The 26242-nt window shown below is 40.6% G+C and overlaps 1 protein-coding gene across 16 annotated transcripts in view; it reads left to right on the forward strand.

The window, feature by feature from the left end:
- Positions 1–26242, forward strand: part of FAM168B (family with sequence similarity 168 member B) — a 528280-nt gene that overhangs the window by 297214 nt on the left and 204824 nt on the right. For all 16 annotated transcript variants that reach the window (XM_069024330.1, XM_069024319.1, XM_069024321.1 and 13 more), the window contains one exon: positions 21727–21913. The gene's annotated coding sequence lies outside the window, so the exon portion shown is untranslated. The remainder of the gene's footprint in view (positions 1–21726; positions 21914–26242) is intronic.

Genomic DNA, 26242 nt, shown 5'->3' on the forward strand with positions numbered 1-26242 from the left:
TTCAATGCTGAGTAAAATAGTGCAGTGAGTGGTAAGGCTGTGGTCCTGTACGTTATAAAGATAAAATACACCTGTTTGTAGGGGTAACTTCGGTCAAACCTGGTGCAAAGGAGCCTTTTCAATAGCTCTTGAATGCTGGACCTGAACTCTTGAGATCTCTTGGAGCGTGTGGGCTCTGTGTGGCAGGGACACAGACAGCTGACAGGGACGGAGCCCCTAGGAGGCTGATGGTGACCTCTTGGAGGTGTTTTGAAACATCCTTTAAAACAGCATGACAGCACCTGGAAGCCGTGCTGTGTAGTGCTGGTTTGTCTCTGCGCGCTGGACGGTGCGGAGGGAAGGCCTTCCCTCAGGGCAGCGCCGTGAGGCGGCCGAGGCCTGGGCTGATCCCCCAGGGCCGGCAGCCCCTTCCCTTAACACCGTGAGCTCCTTCTTTTGGTTACACAGCCCAGGATTTTAGACTTTTGTCTAATGTTTGACTGAATTAGCTTCAAAATGAGACCTGTAGCAGTAGACCTCATCCAGCTGGCTTTTATGGTAGAGGATGAGAAGCTAAAGTGGGGTTATCTGTCCTGGCTCCAACATGGCAGCATCTGCCCCACATGGGAGAAGTTTTCTGGAGAAAAGATGGAGTAGAAGCTTAATCCTCTCCACCTGCATCCTTGACTGATGCCTCAGACAACTGGACTGACACTCCACCTGGAAGGGCAGGTTAGTGCTCATTAGGAAGCTGAGACTGGCTGGCTGACTTTTGGGATGTGAGTTATATTAGCTGTACTTCCTAATCCTTTGTTTTTCTCTGCTTGAGCAATTTCAGGATGTGGAGGTTGTTTTCAGAGGAGAGAAGACTGTTCCTTTCATGCAGTGTGTTAATTTAGTCAAAACCAGTTTGACAGGAAAATGAACAGGCTTACCTCTGCTCAACATTCTCTAAAAGCATGATGCAGTTGTGTGTAATCCACACTTGCTCTTTAAAATACTGTGGTTCATAAAATTATAAGGTCCTTTGTATAACCCCTATCTTCACTAAATGAATTTTCTCTTCTATGGAGTTGAACATCAGAAGAAGCTTTTTTTGTATAATACATCTTCTAGTCATGATGAGACTGTATGATCTCTCTCTGCTCAGCTTCCAGACTTCTGATGAGAAGACACAAATTAAGCGATGGTTTCCAGATTTTTGTTCTTTTTTATTTCTTTTTTTACTAGTTAATTACCCTCACTGTTGAAGCAGAGTTTGCTTTTGTCAGGTGTAACTTCTTCCTACAGTTTCTTGTTATGCCCCCTTTGACCAAATTAAAGAGTTCTTCAGTAGCAGATATTTTTCTCCCCTAAGCTGATCTATCTCGTATCTTTTTAAAATTACTTTTCTCTCTGAAGACTTTAACCCAGCCTTTGAATGCAGCTTTCTTCTCTGAAATCTTGTAACATATTTAAAATATTTATTTTGAAAAAGTGGGCACGAAGGGTGGACACAATATTTTGATAGCTGTGCCAGCACTGCTGTATAGTAGCCTAAAAATATCTATCATTAAATATCTAAAAATCTCTATCTATCATAGCTATCATCAAAATATCTGTCTTTGCTGTTGTTATGTCTACCTGTGACCTTACTCATCCTCTAGCAGCACTTAGGGGCAATGCATTCAACTGCTATTCACTCTTGGGGAATGTATTACTTTTGGAATGAACTTACAGCTCTCTAGTGCATGGATTTCCTTCTATGTCCTCTATTGTTAAACACAAAGGAGGGCTAAAATACATTTTAAGATAAAATATTTTGGGTTTTAAATTAATCTCTTTAATTTGACCTATCATACCAACAAAGTACTTTGAAAAATTACCCATAATTTTATTCACATCTTTTAATTTGTCTTTCACCTGCTGACCTTTTAAGATGGAATAAAATACCTTGATTAGCATCAGTTTGTCATTACAGCTCTCACATTCCAGTATGATTTCTCACTGAAAATTAATTCTTTAATTATTTTCATTACCTGTAATCCATTTAACATTGGTGTGGTGTAGGGTTAGAGTAGTCAGACTGTTAAGTGACTTTGAAGTATATTACAAAAGCCTGAGTTTACAGGTTTTTTACCATTTTCAGCTAAGTTGGTAGGAGCACATGATATTACTTCTTGGAATATGAATGAAATAGTCATTAAATATTTCATCTTAAATATGTAATCAAATGGAGATGATTAAACTGTAAGTAACAATCTTATGTTTCTATTAGAACTTACTTTGTTTCTGATTTCTTTGACAGGAAAAAGTACAACTTAATCTAATCAAAATTCTTGCAAAACTTAACTATATTTGTTTCATTTGCTTTAAAGTTCCACAGGAGTTATATTAATTAACCAATTTTTCTGTCCTCAGCAGATAAGATCTCTAAGGTAGTTTTTCTAAGGAGTAGTTGAGATAATTGGTTTCAATATACTTTCCTATGTGAGTAGGATTAATAATAATAATAAAAAATCTGCAGTCCTGAGCGTTGTGTGTCCTTGTAGGGAGCATGTCCTGCAGGCTTTGTGCCTCATCAAGTGTCCATCATTTAGATTTAGAGTGTCTTTTGAGCTCTGTACCTTAAGCAGCTGTTCTGTGCCAGCTTTGAAACAAAAATGAAATGATCAAAGAGAGTCAAATGGGAATGCATTATTCACTGTATCTATTTAACCACAGTGGATAGATAATATGGCATTCAGATATCCAATAACATATTCAAAATTAAAACTACATCTTTGAGAAGTGCAATCAGTATGGAGATCAGGCATCTGAATTGTCACTGGGGACTATTTAATCCTTTCACCCTGACTATAACATGTGGTATATCTCGAGGTGAAACCCTGCAGATTGCAAACAGAAAGAGTTAAATTTGCAACACTTGATTTCCTGTAGAGTTTTTACCACAAGAACAGGATTTTTGTCCTGCTTTCTTGTCTGTCATGTGAACAAGACAACATCATTTATATCCTCAGTGTAGTCAGTAGCAAACCCATAAACTTTTAAGGCACTTTAACCTTTTTAATATTCAGTGTTTTCATTGGTTAGCCTTTCACCTTTCCTTCGCTGGTTATTGAGGCAATAAACAAGGGACTGGCTGAATAATTGGTGAGTTAAACTTCAGAACACTGCAAATGTCACTGACATATATTTTACAGCTTTTCTTTTGTATATATGCCACATGGAAATGCCAGTACAATGGACTCAGCTCAGGCTGATCAAATCCCTCTTTTCTGCTGCACATCAAACCCAAAGCTTCCTTGATGAGTCTCCAGGGTACCTCTGCAGGTCCCTTCCCTCGGTGAGCACATGCTTGTGGAGGGGCTGGGGAATGGTGTCCTTGGCTCCCAGCTGTCGGTGTCCCTCAGTGTGCTCTGGGCTGCACTGGTGCCAACAGCTGTTTGAAGACAAACCTGCTGTTGATGCAAATGGTTTGGACCCAGCCCTAGGAAGGTGTTTGTGTTGGATGAGCTCAGAAGCACCGTGGGAAGGAGAGGGCAGGTGTCCCAGCAGCCTGAGAGACACCTCTGCCTGTGGTGTGCGCTGGACTCCATTCCCTCGCACTGGGGCTTGATGAGACAGTACTTTGGCAGCACTTGGCAGACAAATCAGCCTTCTCTTCTTCCTAGAGAATCCTGAAGAGAATCATCTGCAGCAGAATACTTACTATGGGCTTACCACACTATGGGATAGAAATTTCTTCATGGAAACTGTTGTTGAACATCGGAGTGGGCTGCCCAGGGAGCTGGTGGACTCCCCACCCCTGGAGGTGTTCAAGAAATGACTGGATGTGGCACTCAGTGCCACAGTCAGGTTCACAACATGGGGACCAGTCAGAGGCTGGACTCGATGACCTTGGAGGTCTTTTCCCAACCTAAATGTTTCTGTGATTGTGTGTATGGGCTTGAGTATGGGATACAGATCATTTTTTTGATTTTCTATGTTGTTGATGCTGGGCTCGGTAGCACGGACAGAGAGGTATTAGTTGAATGCCCAGTTTGTAGAGGTTCAGCTGTGAGGGTGCCTTGGGGAGTGTGTCTTTCACTCAGGAGTCACTGACTCTGCTAATGCCTTGAAGTTAGCCTTTATCTTCCTAAGCTCATGTCAAGTGCAGTGGTGGGGAGAGAACCTTTGCTGTTTTAGGTGTGTTTTAGGTGGCAAAGATGAACAGGCTCAGCTACACTGACTACAAAGGAAGTACGTGGATTTTTCTGGCTGAAAATCCAGCTATTGAAGCAAAACAAAGCTTATACCTTGGGTTTAAAGACAGTATAAAATGAGACCTCTAGAATTTATCAGCTGGTACAAGACTTGATGAGTTTAGTTCACTAAGTTTAGAACAAGCGATAAATCAAAGCAGGCAGGATTTTTAAAAAATATTTTAATGGGGACAGCTGCAAGAAGCCAGATTGAAGCCCACAGTTGCAGTAACCAGGACAACACAAAGGTTTTAACAAAATTGAACATCGATAAGGAAGGCAAAAATCTGCCCTGCTTTCTTGTCTTTAAATTTTAATAGCTTAGGGACTGGCAGAAGGCGTCTTTATAATTTTTTTCTTATTTGAACAGAACACTTGCCCTTTTCTAGTGAGCTACCAAATATCAGAAAGGGTTTTATTTTTTCTTTTGGTTAAAATCATTTGATCCACATCATTGATTTTTAAATTTTTTAGAAGCATGATAGCATGGAATTGTTCATTTAAAATCAGGAGTTTCACAGTCCAAGTAGATCAAAATAAGAGCTCGTGATTTTTACTGCAGCTTTTGTGAGTTGCATGTTCTGACTGTTTGGGTGCCCCTCAGCATTATGAATAGCAAATTGCCCTCAAAGATGTTTGCATTTGTTTTGCATTAACAATGTAATTTCTGATTGTATTTGGAATGTTTCTTTGTGTTTACATATGCGCTGCTGTACTGAATGCCACCAGCTAAAAAGTATACAAAATCTTACAGCTCATGTATTTCAAGGGAAATGGAAAGCCTGTAACATTATTTATGTATGCTGCTGATGCTGAGACTGTTGGTGAACAATGGGTAGAAAATAAGATATAAGAAACAAACAACTGTGTCACAAGGGCTCGGAATGAGTTTTGTGTTGACAGCAGACCAACACAGGAGAAGACTAACAAGGCACAGAAAGCCTTAAAGCCAAACAATCCCTTATCTTCTAAATTATCCCATTCCCACTAACTATTTGCCTGCAGCAAGATACAGATTCTTCTTTTGGGAAAGGGTATTTAACTTTCCTTCTTATTGGGTGTTAGTCTCGTTGAAAGAAAGATGGAAGTGAAGTTTTCTCTGAGCTTTCTGTTCACATTTACCTTCTTTTCTGTTTTCTTATCTCTCCAGACTGCCAAGTCTGAAATATGGAATACTAAAATGCAGACCAAAGCCCTTGTTATTTCTTCAAATCTTTCAGTACTGCTTGCCATTAAAACTGTTACCATACAGAAGATCACTGATTTAAAATCACTGCAATGCTGTTTTCTCTAGGTGTGCTTTTTATGCAATAACAGGCCTACTAAATAAATGGTTGTGAAGTTGTCTCTTAGTAGAGGTAGCCTGCTTGTTAGCTGAGCTCTCCAGGTGAGCTGGTTTACTGACCACCTGCAACTGGAGCTGATGGAATATTTTCCAGTGCAAGGGAGTGCTTTAAAGACCCCACAATGGATGAAGCAGGTTCCATCATATTCCTGAGCTTTGGAGAATCACATGTATGTATTCCTTCCAAGAGAATATATATATTATCAATAGAGTAAGTCTAGAGTATCTTCACGTAGCTGGACAAGATAAGCATCTCCTTTTCAAGCAGATTAGTTCTTTCTTGTTTGTGTTAGGTACAAATGGCAGGATACAGGAGACATCCCTGCTGCCTCTTATCCGACCCTCTCATACTGGCATGGAGGGAAGTAGGACAGAATGGCAGCAGCTGCACTGCTCTGCTCTCTGAGGTCTCGCCCCTCTACATGAGCCCAAAGCAGCTCCCCAGATTAAGTTAGACACTGAGACTGCTCTTGGCTGTGCAAGGCACATCCTGAATTCTTGCGAGCACCTTGCGTGTCTGGGCTGCAATGTTTCCCTGAGGGTGAGCGCAACGAACACAAGCTTGTTTTGATGAAAGCTTGTTTTGAGAGTCAGGGAATGACTGGTGCTGGCAATGTGCTGGGGTTCTGCTCGGGGCTGGTGGTGTCCCAGAGTGGTGCTGGCAAGGACTCAGGCTGCATTTGTGATCTGTGTTCACCTGGGTGATTTCTCCGGGGGGAGGTCTTTGAGGCTGGTTTGCCCTGCAGTTTGTTTGAATCTACAGTTTCCATTAAAAATGTGCACAGATGATCAAAGACTAATAAACTGATGATGTCTCCATCAGTCAGTTCGACTGCTCCAGGCCTCAGTCCATTTGCTGTCTCTGAAAACTGTTGTTTGCTCAAGTGAGAAAATTATAATGTCCAGTAGGGGTGGAGAGTCAGGTGCACATTTTGTCCAGAGAATCTCTATTTCACTCCAGGTGGAACAGTTTCTAGCACAGTTGTCCTCCATTTGCCTTTTATTTGCAATGATCTGGCTATTTGGAAGCATAGGAAGTATCTGTGACTGCTCTAACCCATATTTTATAAAAAGGTTTGAGGTATCTTTTTTTTTGCTTGTTTTTCACTAAAGTAAAAAATCTTGTCTGCTGCAACATTTATGCCAAATCTGCTTATCTAATTTGTGTTAGGGGTTCACTGGGTCTCTAAAAACTTACATGGAGATACATCTGTCCTGTGGGATCTGATAAAATCTGAATGTTTACAAAAAGATGCAGAAGTACAATTTAGCATTTGGGGTACAAATTATTTTACTAGTAGGTTTTTCCTGGACTTTATACGTGATTTTGGGTATTGTAGCTGGAGCACAGAAGTCTCTGCCTCAGGTTCCTTTTGGATTCTCAAGTTCTGAAAATCTGGGTTGATGTGACTTGCTGTCAGCTGCCATGTGCCAAAGTCAATCAGTGGCAAAGACAAGTCATATCTGATTTGAAACCTGTTAAGAAAGTTCTTAAGACAGAATCTCCACAGTCTTCGTTTGACTTGGGCCCAATCTGGACCCAAATTTGTTCTCTAGTTACAAGACTGTCCTCATTTGTCATTACTGAGAATTTCAGTGTGCCTTTAATTAGCATGAATGCCTCACCAATTGCTGAATGAGGATGCAATGAAATATGTAGGCTGGAAAGTTGAGCAGTATTATTGCAAAACTTGCATGTCTAACATGCAGTTTACTGTGATGTCAAATATTGCATATTCTGTCCAAATGTTGAAACTTTTCTTCATAAAATTCCACTTCATATTTGGTATATGTAAGTAAATACAAAAACACAAATCATGCTAAAATAATATGGCTCTTAACCCATATTATCCTGAATATCATCCCAAATATGTGTCTGTGCTGCTGTCATGTTCAGATAGCATAAATCTCTTTGTAACACATCTGTATACAGTGAAAATTCCTGGAATGGCCAATAAATGAGCACCCAGTGCACTTGGTGAACATCTCTGTTTAGTACAGAGTTGGTGATTTCATAGGCTAGGAAATAGTTTTTGCAATGGAAATTACTCTGTTACATTCTGTCCTTATATTGTCATTTGCTTTCCTCTATGGGAATATATTCATTGTCAGGCTTGCCATACAGTCTGGAGTAGAGAGCGAGCTGATGATTTCATTTAATGGCAATTAGTGTGATCCAGCTGAAATCCCTGACTGTATTACAGACAGAGGTATCTCATTAATCTGACAAGGTTTTCTGCTGTGATAGATCTTTACAATTTTTCCTCTTAGAGGTTTTCTTAAACCTCGGAGAATTATCTCACAGGATTTTGTGTGTAAAGGGTAATATTTCTTAAATTCCTGAAGTTAGGAAATGGAAGGAGTGGTCTCCCCAGTACTCTGTCTTCAATGGAATATTGAATGGCTCTGAGCTAGCCTGAAGATCAGTATCAGGTGGGCCTGATATAATTTCTGTTTTCTTCCAACATCTGCACTGAGGGATTGGTTGACCTTGACAAGTGCTGTTACCTCTCACTGGCTCTCTCCTTGCTTGTCCATTGTCTCATCTTTCCAGCCTGAAAAATTCCCAAAGCTTGGATTTTTTTCTTGCTTATATTGTGCCAAGCACAAAAAGGCATTCTGGTGTGGGAGTTCAATACAGACTTCAAGGGATTTTGCATAAATGACAGAGATATGGAATCCACTTTTTATATCAGTCTTACACTGGTCCATCTTTCTGAAAATATGTAGTCTTCCTGGGCACAGCAAAACTGGGGCATGTGCTCTTAAGTGCAGGTGTGATAGGAGCTTTAGGCTGCAGGCTTTCTTAGCTCTGGTTAGGCTGTCCCATGCTCAGAGGAACAGCAGTGCATGGTTAAAAAGGACTTCCAAATTGCCCCAAGGAAAAAAGACAATCCATCTAGCTCCAGCTGAGGAATTGCTGTGGTGACCATATATCAAAGCAACTTGCTAAGCCACATGATAGCTCAGAACCTTCCCAGAGCTTAAATCATATTAGCCAACACAAGTATGAAATCTTGATCTCACTGAAATCAGCAGCAGAAGTGGCAGCTGATTTTATCAGAAACGCACACATGGTCTACAGGATTGCCAGGTACTGGTGTTCAGGCTGTCATTGCAGGGGCTTGGAAACTGAGCTGCTTTTATGGCCTGTTGTGCCTTTCCAGAATACATGCCAGTTAAGAGTGATAGAAGTGATACATAATCCAAAAAAAGCTGCCAAGTTTCAGTATTCTGAGTTATGTCATTAAGGTTTTTCAGGTGCTCACTGTCTAAGGTTTGCATCTCATGCCAATAAATACATCAGGGCTGGATATGGGACAATATTCTGAGAAGAAAACCAGAACAAAATATGTCTTAAATGTACATTTGTGAAGAACTGTGTTGCAGTTCACAGAATCTTGCAATTGTGGTCACTGCAGAAAAGAGGGTGAGTGGCTGGGCTAGGTGGGACTCTCTTGTTTGGAAGTTGTGCTCTGCGTGTTTTACAAACAATATCAAACCTCATGGGGAGTAGTTAAAATGTAAATTTAGGCTGTATGCTTCCTGGGGGAGCAGGTATGAGTAATAGAAGATTTTAGCTTATGGGAAGCCAGCCAACTGGTAGCTGCCATAATTTTCATCTAGAAAGGGTAATTAAAGCATGGGAGTCCACTTCTTTGTCATTTGATGTTTTTAATAATGTTATTAATACACTTTATATTAAACAGTCACAAAAGACAAGGTGAGTGACTAGACATTAAATTAGCGGGCTCTTTTTTCTGCCCATAAAACCTGTTTCATACTAAGCAGCAAGCCCAAAAGATATTAAAGAACTAGACCTCCTTCGTTCTGCACAATATCACTTTAAAATAAAGTTAATCTAATTCACGATGTGCATCTATAGGTTTTACAAGAAGCTATAAATTTCAGGAAATTAACTTCCTCATAATCACGTGTTTAAGTTAGTCTTTTTGAACAGGCATCTTACTTTAGGTTAATCACTGCTGATTTTTTTCTGAATCTGTTCGCGTTCAGTCTCTTGAAAGGGAAAAGAAAATTGCTTTTATTTTATTTATCAAATTGGGATTTCTTTATTCACTTGTATCAGGAAATCCTTGCTGCTAATGAATGTACAGGCACACATCACTGGATATCTGCTTTCATGCTAATTATTCAATTATTATGCAGATCAGTGAATTTGTCATGGTTTACTTTGCAAAGCAGGGACAAATTTTGAGGTAAGATGAACCGAACTTAATAATATTGATTTCATTAGTGATGGGAAAATTTCAGTTGAAGGTGTGGTTTAAAAATCATAATGCACTTATATGAGGTCATTAGAAGGTCTCAGTTTATTCTCTTTATTCATACTTCCCCTTCATGTGCTGCCTGAAGTTCCTGAGCTGACTTCTGAAAGTTAGAACAAATATAAACTCCATTTCAAGCCAGTGTTATTATGAAGTTGTCTCTGACACTTTTATAAACATGCACAATTCTAATTTTCAGTAAACATCAGATTTGTCACCTCAGTTGTTATCTACATCTTAAGTCAAGAGCACTTCAACAGCAGTTGCTTTCTGCTGATTAATATTTACCTGCATGGTCTTGTCAGTCAGTACTTGAAACCCAGAAGGCGCCAAAACAGAGTTCAGTTTCTGTAATCACAGATGATAATGCTCCTTCTGAAGATACTGCAGCAATTTTACAGAGCAAGTTCAACAAAATTTGCATCAATCAAGGAGTGACCTGGTACCTGATGCCTTTCGGAGAGAGTTTTTGGAAATTGTAAGAACATTTCAAAAACGCCAACTTTGTCTCAGAGGTTTGGCTCAGTGGTTTGAAACAAACATTGTTTCAAACTTTCTGAGAATGGAACAAACAGTTTTAAGTGCAGAACTGGAATACAGTAAGATTTAGCAGGAAACGTGGACACTGGGATTGTCGAACACAGGGAAAGCCTTACACAACTCTGAGCTGCTCTTTTAGAAAACACCATTCTTATTCCATTGGTAGCAAAGCCAGTTTTCTTTTTTGGGTCCACAAGGAGTGGATTTGCTGAATGGCTTGACAGAAAAAATGTTCTTCACTCACTGTCAAACATAAATGAAAGCAGAAGTTTTGTAGCCTCATTTCTAGGGCCCTTACCCTCTTTCACCATTGCCTCCTGTGGTTTAGTGAACTGAGGTATCTGCTGTCTGTTTTCTACGTGAATCTGGGACTTTCTGTGTCAGGTCCACTCTCTGGAAAATGAGTTTAATCTAGCATTTCATAAGGTCTGGTTTTGGTGGCATTTCCCTCCATCTCACTACTAAATGAGCTATTTTTTCTTGTGGTGGAAACAGGGGTTTATGACCCCTTTAACCAAACATTGGATAAAGAAAGGCTGGGATATTTTAGAGACAAGCTGTGCTGCTGTGTTACTGCTACTTTTGCATTACAAGGTGACATATTCAATGTGAGGAACTCCTAACCAATTGAAATTACAGTCTCCTGGGTGTACAGGAAGCATAAACTGAAGAGAATCTGCTCAGGAAAGGCAGCATTCATTGATAGTTCATCTCTTTTTTTGTGTCACTAAACTAATAAGGAGAATAGCTGAGACCCACAGACTGCTTCCTTTTCTATTGTCCCCCAGAGTGTAGCTTGTGGGACTAGAAGAGTGAAAATTAAATTACCTTCTCATGCTTCAGATGAGCTGGATACCAAGGGACGCTTGAATAAAGTTCTAATCAACAGCCAGTTTTCTGTGTGTAGCCAGAGAAAAGAAAAAACCCATGAATGCAGGGTAATTATAAAGTCAGTCTTTGGCACAGCAGTTGCTGTGAAAGGGAAGCCAAAGAACGACCTGCTCCTTTGAGGCATTAAAAGCTGGTGTCATCAAGGTATGCTGACTGCTGACCCTGTTTCCTCTGTGTGCTGTTACGAGCAGGTGGCAGGGAATATGGTCTGTGTGTGTCCTTTCAGTCCCAGAAATCTGGGAGGTTTTTGTCACCCTTTATTTTGCAGTAGACATTCAACCTACCTTGTTACCTCTTTTCAAAATCTCTTTGTTCTTGTTGACCTTGCTTTGTCCTTGCCTAAATATACACCTGGCAAGTGAAAGACCTCATATATGTGTTTTTAATTGTGTGATAAAGCTTTGCATCAATAAAATTGGAGTAGCCAGAGGGAGGCTGAGACTTGGCCATCTGCTTATACCCTTGCAAATTTTCTGGAACCTGTAATTATCTGAGCATGAGCTCAGTTCTCTAAGTGTCTGAGTTCCTTGCTTGTAAGTGCAATTGAGTCTGTGCTGTCTCTAAATGACCGTTTCATAAAAACTGAAGTTGAGAAAAGTTTATGTCTTAGAATGAGATGAGAATTGGCCACTAGGTATGTTTGGTTTTAGTGTTCCTGATTCTTAGCTTGAGCCATGACAAGGGACTGTTTAACGTGGTAGAATATGAAATAAAGTGTTGTTAAAAATTCGTAGCTTATTTTGAGCCACTTCAGCTGTAGCAGTTCAAACTGCAGCCTTTGGAGAAGTGTTATGCATGGAAGTAGAGCACACTTCATCTCCAGAGTGACTTTAATGAAGCAGAGGGAGCTCTCCAACACTCACACATGGTGACCTCTGCACGTCCCATGGCTTAGTTAACCTTGGCTGGCCTTGTCTGTCTCACAGAAAAGTTTTCAATACCTTTAACAGGAGCTCCCTACCAGTCCCAAGGTGCATATGCCAGGCTTTAAACTACTCTCCACTTTTGAATATGTGCAGTTGGAAGTACAGGAGGTCCTTAATTATCCAAAGGAATTGGGACCGTATTGCTTCTGGCTTTCATTCATTTATATTTCTGTTGTTTGCACAAATATGAGCTTTTCAGATAAGTTGCTGAGGTGTTTGCCTGAAAATTAGCACATTGGCATTAGACAAAGTGCAAGAAAATCTGTGCTCTAAAGGTGATAAATACACAGAAATAAAAACCAGAAGCACAAAGGCAACAGGAAAAGCAAAGGCAAAATACAAGTTGCCCAAGTCAGTGAGTAGAAAATAGTAAGATTCTGTTGTTCTGGGGCTTTATTTGTACTTTTCATTTGTTTAATGTCCATCACAAAGAAACTCAATAGAAATACTCATCTGAAAGGCAGGCCCAAACTGAACTGTGTTTACCTGGGTGGAGATGAAGGGCTATATTGGAATGGTTTGAAAAATGTTATGAGAAGACAGCAGAATTGATAGTCTGGATAAGTCCAAATATGTATGAGGGAGGATTTCCCGACCCAGAAGTAATGGGACCTTTGCAAGCAGATCAGTACAGTCCATGCAATAAGTAAGCAAGCTGGTGACTGCTCAGTGTGGTTTCTCTCTCACGATTTTTCTGGAAAGTCCAAGAAAAAAATTACCTGTTAAAAGCGGGTGAAATAAATGCTTGTTCTTTCTTGTGGTTGCCGCAGGAGGATACTCTTTATTTACCGTGCCAGACCTTGGCAGATCCTTCTGTGTGCTTAATAAAAGAGCCTAGCAAAGGAAGGGACTGAAAAACAAACAATATGTGCAAAGACATTAATCTTTATTTTATAAAAAGTAGCATAACGTGACTGATGGGGCCGGTGAACGTTAGGAAAAGGGTTGCAATGTTAATAGTTTTGAAGCTGACCCACACTAGGACACCGATCAAAGTTAATGAGCTGAGTGTACATTAAAAGGACAATATAGAGCACATCTGCTTTAATGGCATCTCTTCTCTGCTTTTGACTGCACCTCCAGGTAGCCTAGAAATGATGAATGGGGCATTTAGATTTAAAATCTTGTGGATTATCGTTAACTGAATTCAAATCAGAAAGACTAGGGTTGCTTATCACAGAAATGGACTTAGGGCAGATATGACAGCCCTTACCCAAACATTTCAATTTACCAACTGAAGGGTTTTTTAATAAGTGTTTATTTAAGCAATACATTTTGTATCTTTTCTTCTCTGGCTGCCAATCTGAAAGGCATTCATCAGTGCATCTTTCTTTCATACCCTTGGTGGCTGAGTTTCAAGCTTTTGAAAAGAAAGTAAGAAATAATAAAACTTACTTGTTAACATGGAAGCAGAAGAAAACTGGGTTTTTGCCAAAAGTGGGAATGTAAAGATAATGTCTCTTTTTTGGGCTTCTTTCCATTAGTCCAAGCTGAAGACTGCCATTATTCACTTGTGTCCCACCCAAGCCTGGTGACTGCCAGTGGGATGGAACCCATACAATACTGAGAGCTGCACAGGTGTGTAGTAAGAAAAGGGATTTACCTTTGAGAACTTACAGTCTAAATGAATGCAACATACAAATTAGTGGAGAGGCTGCTTAAATCTTGTTGGTCCTTTTATTTTTTTTGTAAGTTCCTATTTGTTTCTGCTGCTTTCCAAAGTGAGCCAAGTTTTAAACAAATCACTGGTTTTCTTTCTTCTTTTCATTATTTTTTTCCTTTTTTTTAATTAATTTTTTTTTTTTTCTTTCTTAAATAACTGTTCAAAGATCTCTGAGTTCTTAATTCCTCAGGAAGTCTGGAAAGGCCTCCCAAGTAGTTAGTCCCAGTGTCTTTCAATTTAAAGTTTATTTCCTTAGGATTTGTTCCTGTACTTTCCAAGCCAAGAAGAACTTTATGCAGAGAATTCTGACTGTGAATACCATATAAATTATGTAGCATAGTCTGAGAGCCTTTATTAAACTTATGCTGGAGATCTCAAATTGGGAATTAATGGTTTTGTAGAGTTTGGATCATTGTATTTCTTCCTGAGGGCAAACATTAGATGGGTAGATTCATCCTGTGTTTCCTCCTGCCTTTGGCAATGTAACCACACACTGTTCTGTGGGGAGATGTCTTGAAAGTACAGTGGTACTGCAAGGATCCCTGCCTGGGAGACAGGGAACTGAGTATCTGAGGCCCACTCGTGCTGCTTTTGAAGAGACAGGTACTTTTAAACAGCAGGAAATACTGCAGTGGCAAACAAAGAGCTGTACCCTGTATTTACTGATTCTGGAGAAATTGCTCAGGTGCCACTTAGCTGGGCAAGACTTCAAGGCATGTAGGGGCTGTTTAACATTTAGTCTGTTTGGCTGGGGTTAAGCTGGATGATGAGATTTTAGACATAGCAATATAATTCTTGATTAAATTTTACCCTGCAGTTACTGGTAGTATATACAGTTAAAACCAAAAGAGAACATATGTTCTTCTAACTAAAACTTTCATTTATAGTCTGGGTTTTCTAAAGCACTGAACATATCTGCATTTTTAAAGGCTCTAAAGAAAAGGAAAGAAACAAAAGAAACACTAGTGCATTCTGCTACAGAGTTTTGTGTGGCTGAGGAAAAAATATTCGGATGCAGCTCAGAAACCTGCTTAATCTCTACCTGAAATCTGAGCAGATTGTGCCTTGTAATGCAGCTCCTCAGAGTGATGAGAGGCTACACTGGTGCCCTGATGCTGGCTCTTTTCCAGCTGGAAAGCTGTGGTGGTAGAAAGGCTCCCCAGTAAAATTTGGGGACCATACTCATAACTGCTTCAATGATTTAGCCATGACAGAGTCAGTATCAGTTTAAAAAATAATGATAATCTGCACAGTGTTTTTATGGGCTAACCTGAGTGTCTTTGACACACGTGAGAAAACTTTGTCACGTGACAGAACTTTTTTACTGAATGACTTTCATGAAATGAGAACTCATGGGACAGCAAATTGCCATAAAGTCTAACAAGCCAGAGGTTTTTATTCTACTTTGTGAAGTCACTCTATAATAAACAGAGTAGAGTCAGATGCGTGCCTTGATCAGTTTTTAATGGCATAAAAGATTTGAAGGAATTGTTGTTGGTTTTCTGGCATTATAGTGAAAGTACAGGAAGGATAATGTTATTTAGACATGGCTATGTGTAGGCATAGAACCCTTTAGTGCACACCATTAACTGAGGATTAAAGTAGAAGTAAGACTCTGGCAGTACTGAGAGATTTCATAGATACCTTATGGTTTCCCTGTTCATCTTCTCCATAAAAATAACCAAGATTTGCTAGGGCTCACTGGTGGTATCTGTTACCATGGAGACTGGGGTTCAAGTTGTTTTTAAGGCACAGAAAACTGATGATTGTGGACCCATATCAAAGCTTTCTCCTTTAAAGCAAATATTATGTATAGGCACTAATTTGCAGAATTGCCCATGCTGTAAGAAGCAGGAATGTTAAGGATCAGACCAAAGGTCGCTGAGAGCTCAGTTCTTCCTCGGATGGGGAAGCTAAGCAATAAAAAGTTGCTCTTGATGAAGTGCTTTTGAAGGTTGTAATTACTGATGTCTGAGGAAAAGCAGTGCTTGACAAAAGCAAAACTTGGAAGAACTATTGCTCTGCAGATGATATTAAACAACACACATATGGACTAAAAGCAACAGGGAGCCAGAATCATGTCTTAGTGTGACCTATAGAATCATTGTGCCAGATTTTAGAGTCTTGGGACACATCATGAAAGAAAGCTCCTTGGATTGGATTTTTAGCATCAGCTGTTCATACACAGGCTATGGCACAGCCTCCCCCTGCACTGTCCTCTTCAGCTGGGGAGTACCTGCTTACAGGAGTGAGCTGCAGGCCATTTGTACATTGATGCCATTTTTGCTGCCAGAACCTACTGCTGACCACAGGAACCAGAACTTGAGCCCTCTCTCTCCTGTGGCAATAGGAAGTTTTCCTGCTGACTTCTCACGTCTCACTGAAGAGATGAATAATGTTGATATTGTGCAACTCTCAACTCTGTGGTGTTAAATTATCAGACACACAGTTTTCTGTCCAGTTTGTCCAGTGCTTTTAGGTCACACCAGATGTTTTTCTGCCCTATCACAGCATGTGGTTTTAGGCTGGCTGAGAGAAACCTGCATGCATTATAATAAAATTTATGATTTCTTAGTTTTAAGCCACCTCATCAAAGGTGCTGGTAAAATGTAGCTGTGTATTCTAATGAAACCGTTGTAGGAAGAGTTTCTGAGGCTAATATCCAGTTGATTTTCAGTTAGCCATCATGAGTAGAATTTTTGGAAATCTATGCAGGAAATGATCAGGATGAACATTTGGTTTTGAAAATAGCAACTTAAATTTCAAAGAAACTATATTTTAATAGTCCTATTCTCTCAAAGTTCCTGGGGTCTGATACTTCTGATTAGGAAAATGATCTCTGGACCCATGTTTTGTATTTGGTATTCATTGTAGTAACAGACCTAATGAAATTATCTTGTATCAATGTGGATGCATGTAACACGCAATTAGGGAGGAATTCCATTGTCACTTAGCAGTGAGTTATCATACTATTCCTTTAAAGTCTGGGATTTCAGGAAAAGACAGGGAGAATGGCATCTAAACTAATTTGCAAGGATAAAACTGAAAAGGATTCCAGTTGCTTCTTTTAATGAGGAGAAGTTTTTTTGTTTTCAGCTTCTTTGCCTGTATCACTTGATAAATGACTGACTGATGTAGGAGTGGACTTTCAAGCAGCCTTATTCAATTTAAACTTTAGGCTCCTCAGTGACCTGGATATTTTAAAATGCTCCCTCACTGCTGTCTATTAATCGTGGCCACAATATTAATAAGTACCTTCAACATACAAAGAGCTTATTGTTGATTTTTTGGAGGGCTTAGGGTTGCTATAAGTTATTTGTGTGTGTCTGTATGTAAAATGCATCCTGAAGCATCAGGGTGGGGCTTACTCTGGCACAGCTGACAACATTGTCCAATGATGGGGCTGGACACTTCCTGAGATAAGGTCTTACTGCCCGTGATCTGTAACTTTGGACATCAAGAGAGTGAAATTTTCAGGGTAAGGTATTTCCTAAAGAGTAATTGCTTGATTGTTTGGGGGTTTGGATGTTTGGTTTGGGGTTTTTCTGGGGGTGAGGAGGGGCAGAATTCTGCAGCACAGAGCCAGAAAAGCTTTGCCATTGTCAAGAATGAAGCTGGGACAGAACACATTCACTTCTGCTAAAATTCTCCTTTGAAGAAGCCTAATGCCCTGACTCTCCAAGGCAGGAAATTGAAATCTGCTAGGGATTAACCACTGAGCCAGGGATGTTCCCTTTGATTTCCTCCTGAAATTGAAATGAAGCCTGTCCCTTTGTGGATTTTTTTTTTTAATCATTGTGGCCCCATGTGCTAGCCAGGTGATGGCTTTTTTGTTAGCCTCTCTCTATCCTTCCACCCAAAATCTCTCCACAAACAGGGAGCTGCAGAGAGCATGACTATCTCTGTCTTCTGATCTTTCCTCCACACTAAATTTGTGTAATCCCCATGAAGCACTCCCTCTGCTACCTTGCAAAGATAATCCTAGCCTCTCTCTTCCAAGCTGGTACTCCTTCTCTTTCTCATCTAATTCAGTTTTATGGCATTTTTGTGCACTTAACATTTGGCTCCCTTCACTTCAGAAACTTTTAAACAGGTCTCATCAAGAGTTTTACATTTCATGACAAGTTTATAACTTCACCAGAAGTTTTCAAGCATGCTTAAGGAGTGTGGGGGCTCGTGTCTTCAATGACAAACCTTCAGGAGGTTTTCAGAATGTCAGCGTGGATTGTTAGGAAACACCAATATGTAAAGATATATGACATGCCAAAGCAAAGTCCAGAGCAGAGATCTCTGAAAATTCTTTATAAAGATCAGTGGGTTAAAGAATTTGTATATGGTTATAATTCCAATTAAGATTGCCAGCTTGGAAGTTAGGCCATGGAGGGCAGTTGTTTACCACAACATCACCTCAAGTTTTGTCGACAGATTATTACAGTTGCTGTTTTCTATTTAAGAAATTCATGCCTGGGCATCTGATGTGAAGTGTATTGGAAGAGATATGTGCAGTTCATCTGTCTGTGCTAAGACAGTTACTAGCCCATGCTGTCAATCTAATCACTTTTAGAAGTCCTAAAAACAAACCCAACAGCATAGTTTGAGAAATGTTGATGTTTATGAGATGCTCAAATACAACATTTGTGAGAGTCAAATGCCTAAGCAATTAGCCAGATATAGCTACCCTTTTATAAAGGCAGGGAATCAGAACAAAGTACAATAAATGTATAATCTATCTATCTATCTATCTATTTATTCAGTATTACAATGCCTGAGAAGCTTAAAAATACTGCCTTTTTTTCTTTGTTATGCAGTCATAGGCTCGTTCCCACCTTATGGGGAAAGAACAGGAGCCAAAGTGTCCCCTATAAAACTTATTTCAGACTAATAGAGGAACTCCTTCTAACTTCAGTGGCCTTTGAATCCCACCCTGGGAGATTTTATGGGTTGCCCAAAACCACTTATGAAGTCTGGAAGCAGGCAGAAGGAAATCCAGTTCCTAATATACCTCAGTTCCATGACTACCATTTCCTCAACCTTGTAAGTTTGTGTTGACCTAAACGTGGTGGGAAAGATGCAAATCTGAGTGCAGAGCACTTCCACCACCAGGACTGAAGGCAGTCTGGATGGCATGGCAGTGTGACACAGGGCTGTGACGGGGACCCAGCCCTGGTGGGCTTTGTCGGGGGGGGCAGATGCCCCAGCTGGTGCCAGTGCTGCTGCTCAGTCTGTTTGTGTGGCACAGCCCCTGTCTGTGCTGGCCACGTGGGCTCCAGGGTTGTGGTACTGGGCACAAACTCTGAGCGCTGCCAGGATGCCTTGCCCATGCAGCTGCCCTGGGAGATGTCCCTGAGGGATACAGGACAGGGCAAAACTGGTGTGTAGTGCATCTTCCTGTTAAGGATGAGGAATACTGAATGGCAGCTGCATGTGGAGGGAGAGGAAGCTAATCCAAGACATTCCAAATGTGCTCCTCACAAGCCCTGGTGACAGTGCCTGACCCCAGTTTCACTGGTACTGCTTCAATGGAATTACTGTTCTTACAGCCCACAGAAGTTATGTGGGCCTAGGGTTCAAGGCACGTGGTAAATATATAATATGGAACAGCATTACTCATATCTGTAATTACTCAGCTTCTGTAATTTTGAACCAAGAAACAATTTTTGTCCTCAAGTGCTGGGTGCACTGGTAAGGAGCTGCGGTCGCCTCGTTAGTGCAGTGAATAGCACCATCTAGGGACCAGGATGCTTTTAGGGTCTTCTCTTCAAATTGTGCGTGGCAAGGCTGGCCTGAATGTCAGCTGTGCAGTGCACAAGTGCCGTTCATCTAACCGTACTTTTTTATATTTATACTATTGCAGACACACATATAATAGTTCCCCCACTTTATATCTATATATATGCATAATAATTCACATACATTATCTTTCCCTCAGTGTGCATATATATATATATATATATATATATATATAAACACACATGTATGTATGTCTGTGTGTGCCCCCCCAGCAGTGCAAAGCTGAAATGGAGAGTAAATCCACATTTACAAACAGAAAGCTTATGCTTTCTTATGCTCCACATCCACAGAATTCTTTGGTGCTGTTATCAGCTGGTGTTAATGCAGCAACTAGTCTCTCCTATGCTGTAACAGGCTTTTCCAAATATTTGTGCCAAAAATGTAACAGTTGATCCTGTGGTGTGTGATACATTGCATCACAGAAAAAATTGGAATTGCTGCCTATGCTGCTTTAAAATCTCTCCCTATGCAAAATGGGGAAGATAAAGATAATAGTACTGGAGGGCTTCAGGAGGGGTCTTTCTTAAAGCTGCTGCTTTAAGAAAAATGTTTTTACACAATAAAGCCATTTCTGTCCTAGTATTTAACCAGAGTGTCTTGTCCAGAGCTGGGATTATAATCTCCTTGATAAAAACCTTTTAGGATTCCTTGATTCAGATCAATATTCTGAAAGCTGCTTATTGCCCAATAAATGAATAAATAAATAAATACATCAATTTGGAGAGAAAAGCAAATAAAAGAGACTAGAATCACAAACGGAGGTAGCCATAATAACAAACCTGGATATTATAAAGTGATGTTGTAAAAACATAAAGCTTACTGTGCCCTATTCAGTTAGCCTGTTCACCATTAATTTAAATGTTTATCTTTTTCATGCTATCAAGAATAGTTGGCCTCCAGGTGGTTCTGTTTGGGCTTGTTATGGCCAAGTTCTGTTTGAGAAGAACTTGTAAACTCCATATACTGTTTCAGTGAAGTAGCTGTTTTGCAGAGGCACTCTAATTTTTGTTGAGCTATTTGCACTGGTAAATATTAACGTTTGACTGTATTTGTAAAATTATATTCATTAATGCAAATTTCATGCAGTCTTTAGTATACTTATGTAAACAGTGTTCATATACCATGATCTTATTATGGATGCATCTCAAAATTAAGCCAGCTCATGTTGCTGTCTGTATGAGTGGGTTTTGGTGAGGAGAAATGATGTCTATTGCACTTGAGTATGATGCCTTTGGTTATTTCCTTTGAGGCTCCTGCTCCTGAAGAAATAATTTTGGGTCAGTTTTCCATAAAACTGTAGTTGGCCATGACAGCCTTCTGTTTAAATCAGTGGTGCAACCCAAGCTAAGATGCCAAGAGAAATTTTTCTTTTTGTTCTTTTTCTGCAATGAATTGCAAAGTAAAAAATTCTACCATTAAATGTGAACAATCATTTTTATGGTTTTACACTACTATTAAGTCACTACTTTACCACTTCAGTACTACTGTACTATGTACTTCATTTTCTATTGCTATATTTCTGATTAACCCACAGGAATCACTGATGCAGTAAAAATTCTGGCTTTTCAGTCACTCTGCAAATAACAAGTTTTTCTTGCAGGCTAGACTAGATTGAATGTTATCAGTGGTTACCATTTTTATACTTGCAGTGTGTTAGCCACTGACTGTTCAAGAAGCATGTTCCCATCCAAGCAATACTCTGTAAGTGCAGTCCCAAACCAGTCATTCAGTCATTAAGAAAGTTCACCCCTCACTGAAGTTGCCTATCATGAAGCACACGATTTCTCTGGACTGCAGAATCATGAAGCTGGAATATTTTCCATTCCTCTGTAAGTTGTCCATATTTGACTAACTTCTGCCTGATAGTGGGAGATTAGGGACAGGATGCTGAGGTGTTGGCTTGAATGCAGGGACTCCATTTCTAAACTGCTCTTAAAAACCTCCATTGCTGGAAACGGTACACCCCTTTCAAGAAGTCTGTTAAAGAATCTCCAGGATAATTTTGAAACAACTGCTACTGACTCATGCCAAACTTAAAAGGAAAGTGGTCTCTAAAAACTACATTTCTTCCTTTTCCTAGGTAATAACCAGAACCAGGTCCTGGTCCTACAGTGAGTTCCCTTTGAAAGATAGAGCTGCACAGATCCAGGATTTCCAAGGACACAATTATTGTTAAAAGAGGGAGTGATCCTACTTCATATCAGTGGGGGTCGACAGCTCAACTCTTCTACTGCCTGAATCACCTGAATAGTGACTAGTGCCTTCAGGTGAGTTGATCTTCTGCAGTTTGCTAAAATAAACTGATCTAATCTTGTCTTGGATGTTTTATAGTTGTGCAGACCCTGAGTTGCTGATGATAGCCTGTGGAATTGAAGTCCAGCTCCTCTGAAACCACATCATTCTCTAGTGAGGTGGCATGGCCATTCTAGGAGGTCTTCCCTTGTTTCCTTTGATGCTGAGCAGGGAACAGATCTTCTCCACTCCCTTTTGTGTAATGAATTAGGCCCCCAAATGTGTGTCAGCACTGCTCTGTTGGTCAGTCTGAGGGTGGGCTCTCTCCTCTCAGCTGTCAGGAGTGGTTTGATATTGGGAGATCAGAGATGTTGAGGTGTCAGTTTGAAAACAAGAACTGCAATTCTTGATTCCTTCTACAGTGTGAGCATTCGAAGTTTGGATACAGTAGAGTCAGCTCAGAGTAGTGCATCAGAAATGAGGGATGTGGTATGTTTCAGGAGAGGCTGTGTCTGGGCAGAGACAGCTGAAGAAGTGAGAGGATGAAGCTAGGACAGACATCTCCATTGCCACAAGTGCTGTGGAGAAGGGGGATGGGGGAATTAGACACTGTTTCTTAACCATACAGAAGTCAGAAAGTGCCTCTGATGCAATGATATGAACATGTTTGAAACAAGCTAGAAGGAGGTATTTTGTCATACATTGCACTGTAATAGCTCTGGAATGTTGCCAGAGGCTGTGGAGGAGACTGGAAGTGGATTTAGAGAAATAACTGACAGGTTCAGGGACGAGAGCTTCCATCAGTGACAAGAAGCCTGAGGGTCTGGATACAGCTTCTAAAAATCCCTCAGCTGCTGATTCCTGGAGTGTGTAGCAGGGAAATAAACATTCTGTACGGAGTTTTTCTTAAGGAAGGAGAGGTAAAAATTTTCTATTAGCCACTGAAGAGTAAAGTTTGCAGGGTCAGATAAATCTATAGTCAGACCCTGAGTATCTGTTCCTGTGTTTGATGCATCCTTTGCGTTCCTGCAGCAGGCTTGTAGCAGGACAAAGCTTAGCTATCTGCATTTATTTTCATTTGGTTTGAACTCCTGGTAGTATTATTTAAGATAATGGCTGATGTAGGTTACTACAATGATCCTGCTACAGTGGTTTCAAAGGTGCTCCATAACATTTGATACTTTATATTACCTCTTCACTTGGAAGCCAACTGACTGTTGGAGAATGGGCAGCAGTACCTGTCAGGTGTGGCTGCCACACTCTTGTCCTGCATTATTATGCTTTGGAAGGGATTGTTGTGCCTTTCCATGCCAGAGTACTGGCTTGGAGCAGGTAGGCATGCCTCATTCATTTCACAGGACTGGTTATGCTTGCAGTGGACACAAAAGAAATGCCAGGATTGCTTGCAAAAATATTACCTTGTCATTGCTTGCTCTTTCTTTCCTCCTTTTCTTATGAGCTCCCTCACCAAAGGACAGGGCTAAGGAGTGATTGTATCCCTGTTGTCCTTCCCTGACCTGCTTGAAGCAGAGTAACTCTCACGATTCAAGCCATGGAGCTCTGGAATAGTCTCTGTGCAGAGTGAACGGGGAGTTGGGGAACATGCTCCCCTAAGAGATGTCAACACATCTCTGCTGTGACCCCTCCTTAGCAAAATTATTCAGCCCTAATCAACAAAGTTTCATTAGCCCAACAAACTCTGCTCAGGTGATGTAACTCTGGTGTAGCTGTTAATAAAAAATTAAAAGATTGGTCTGAGAAATTGGTCTAGACCTACTGTGATGGGAGTCAGAGTTTTCTGCCTTCTTTGCAGCTCAGGAGGAGCTTGATTGTTACCTGATTCCTTCACTCTTTGTGAAATGGGCCTGCTGGCTGGGAGATCCCCTTCCAGCATTGCAGATTTCCTATGGAAGCATATCCACAGCTGTATTTTCAAAGCCTTAAGCAGGGATTCAACCACATGGCTTGTGCTAATAACAGTAGGAAATGCTCAGCTAAATCTCCACCTACTCCTTTAAGAACTTGCCTTTTGCTTTCACAGTGTTATCTTCTGAAAAATAACATTTATTTTTAAGTGTTCAAGTTACTTAATATTATGTCTGCTTTGTCAAGAAGAGGTAAGTGTGGTCTTTTTGTGTGCTGTCACTTGGCTGAGCAATGTCCGTGAAATACCACTGGCAGCAGCACCAGTTTAAAGCTTACATCTGTGCATTAACTAAATGTTCTTGGCTGAATGTGTCTTCTTATAATTATTAATAGGCCTCAGAAAATAGATCGAGAAATGAAAATGAGGGATTGCTATACCTTCTTTGTGTAAGTAAGCAAACCAGGAAAGGTGGCTTTATGGCCACATTTACAAAACCTCATGCAAAGAGAGAGGGAGGAGTGGCTGTGAAAGAGCCTTATGCAGTTGATGGTTTTTTGGGCAGGGATTTGTAAATCACTGTAGAGTTTCCTTGGCCAGAATCTGTTAAACATGTCCCTTTTACAATGAAGCTTGATCTGCAGGAAGGTAGAGGGGAAGACCTACAGGATGGAAGAGCAAGAAAGAGAGCGTTAGGTTTGCTCAGCAGGATTGCTCAGGGTGAAGACTTAAGAGGTGATAGGAGATGGGGCCAAAGTGTGTCTTGCCCAATCCTCATCTCTGGCTGTGGCCAGTGTTTGAAGCCTGTAAGATAACATGAACCATCTCCCAGCCTCCAGCAGCTTCTGGTCCTTCCAAACCAGAGATGGTATTTCCAGTTCTAAATTAGGCTGAGTTTCTGTTGATACCCTCAGTTAGCTTTGAAGCCCTGTAAGCTTTATGGCATTTGCAGTGCCCTGTAGCAGGGAGTTCCATACTTGACGGTGTTCAAGGAGGGAAGCCTGGTTTGTTTGGTTTTGAGTTTGCCTTTTGCTAATTTAATCTGATTACTTACAAGTACTAAGAGGTGGTAGTGACTCTGAGTCCTTGATGATGTATGTAAAATTAGGGTTGTTTTCTGCCATGTGTATGAATTCACATTTCATTATACATAGTTTCATTTCCTAATTGTTTCCATATTTGTTCAGTCTGGGAACGCCATTTTGCAATATTTATATGTAATATGCCAGACAGCTTCATGTTGTCACCAGACTTCACCATTATTGACTTTGCTTCCAAATCACTTCTGAGTATGATTCTATGATCCCAGGCTGATGGGACACTGTATCCTGAGAACGAGGCAATGCAAAGAAATGGACAACAGATTGCTATTGCAGTCAGAGAGAACTCTGTGGGTGCAAAGCAGGGTAGTAAAAGCAACACAGAGCCTGCATACCTATCATGTCAGACCTTGTATGTACCTGCAACTCTGGTCTGCACTTGGGTGGAGTTACTTTTCTTCATAATGGTTGATAGAGGCTATGTTTTGGATTTGTGCACAATGGTTGGATAGAGATGGCCATGGAATGGCTCGACAGAGGGAGCACAGGTCCCTCTGTGCCAGGCACAGGACAGCAGTTTCCAAACTAGTGGCTGCACTCCTCCTGAGGCTGCTGTGACTCCCAGACAGGTGACAGGGATGTTGGGGCAGTGCCTCTCCTCTCCTGTGGAGAGGCAGGAGAGCTGCCTGTGCTGCACTGGAGGGAGCACCAGCTGAGTTACCCGTTCACTGCTCCCTCGTTCAGAGGTGCTGCCTGGCAGTTCTCCAGTACATCCCTGCTCAGCCAGAACAGCTCTTTATGATATGTGCAGCAAATTAGGGAACTGAGAGGTGAGCAGGTGGGAAAGCTCAGGGCTGGCAAATCTCTCTGAACAATGTGTGCTCATTTGTCATGTTTGGATGTTGTAGTAATCACAAGGACAATGAGATTTATTACCAGACATAATAGACACTTCAGAAGTGCAACCCAGAATAGTTTCTAATGTACTCCCAGATTAGAGAGTCAGAACTAGAATGCAGCCTGTGTCACTGTGTCATTTTGTGAAGAAAAGAATCTTAAATAAAAATGCTGCTCATGGATCAACTGTTACCATGAACAACTAGACTTTAGAAGCAGACTGTTTGGACTTCAGGCAATTTAAGGTATGTGTACTTCCTGAAATCTTCATATTTAAATGCTAGTGATAGAAGATAGATGTTTACTCACAGCAACTCTTTTCCCTAAATTCTCTTTCACATAGTTTGACTGAATAAGTAAAATTGTATACTCCTTCAACCTTCAAATGCAGCACACTATTCTGTATCAGATTTTTCCCTCTGGTCAGAGTGGGAGAAAGTCATGTCCTTTTCCAGGGGAGCTTCTGTGGGGGGAATAACTAATGAGTGCCTGTGTTCAGTGCAGTCAGTCTGTCACTAATAGTGTGTCCTTGTCTTCTGGGGGGTCTCCAAACTGCATCAGAT

The sequence above is a fragment of the Aphelocoma coerulescens genome, chromosome 9 (genome assembly GCF_041296385.1).
Source record: "Aphelocoma coerulescens isolate FSJ_1873_10779 chromosome 9, UR_Acoe_1.0, whole genome shotgun sequence".
Taxonomy (NCBI): domain Eukaryota; kingdom Metazoa; phylum Chordata; class Aves; order Passeriformes; family Corvidae; genus Aphelocoma; species Aphelocoma coerulescens.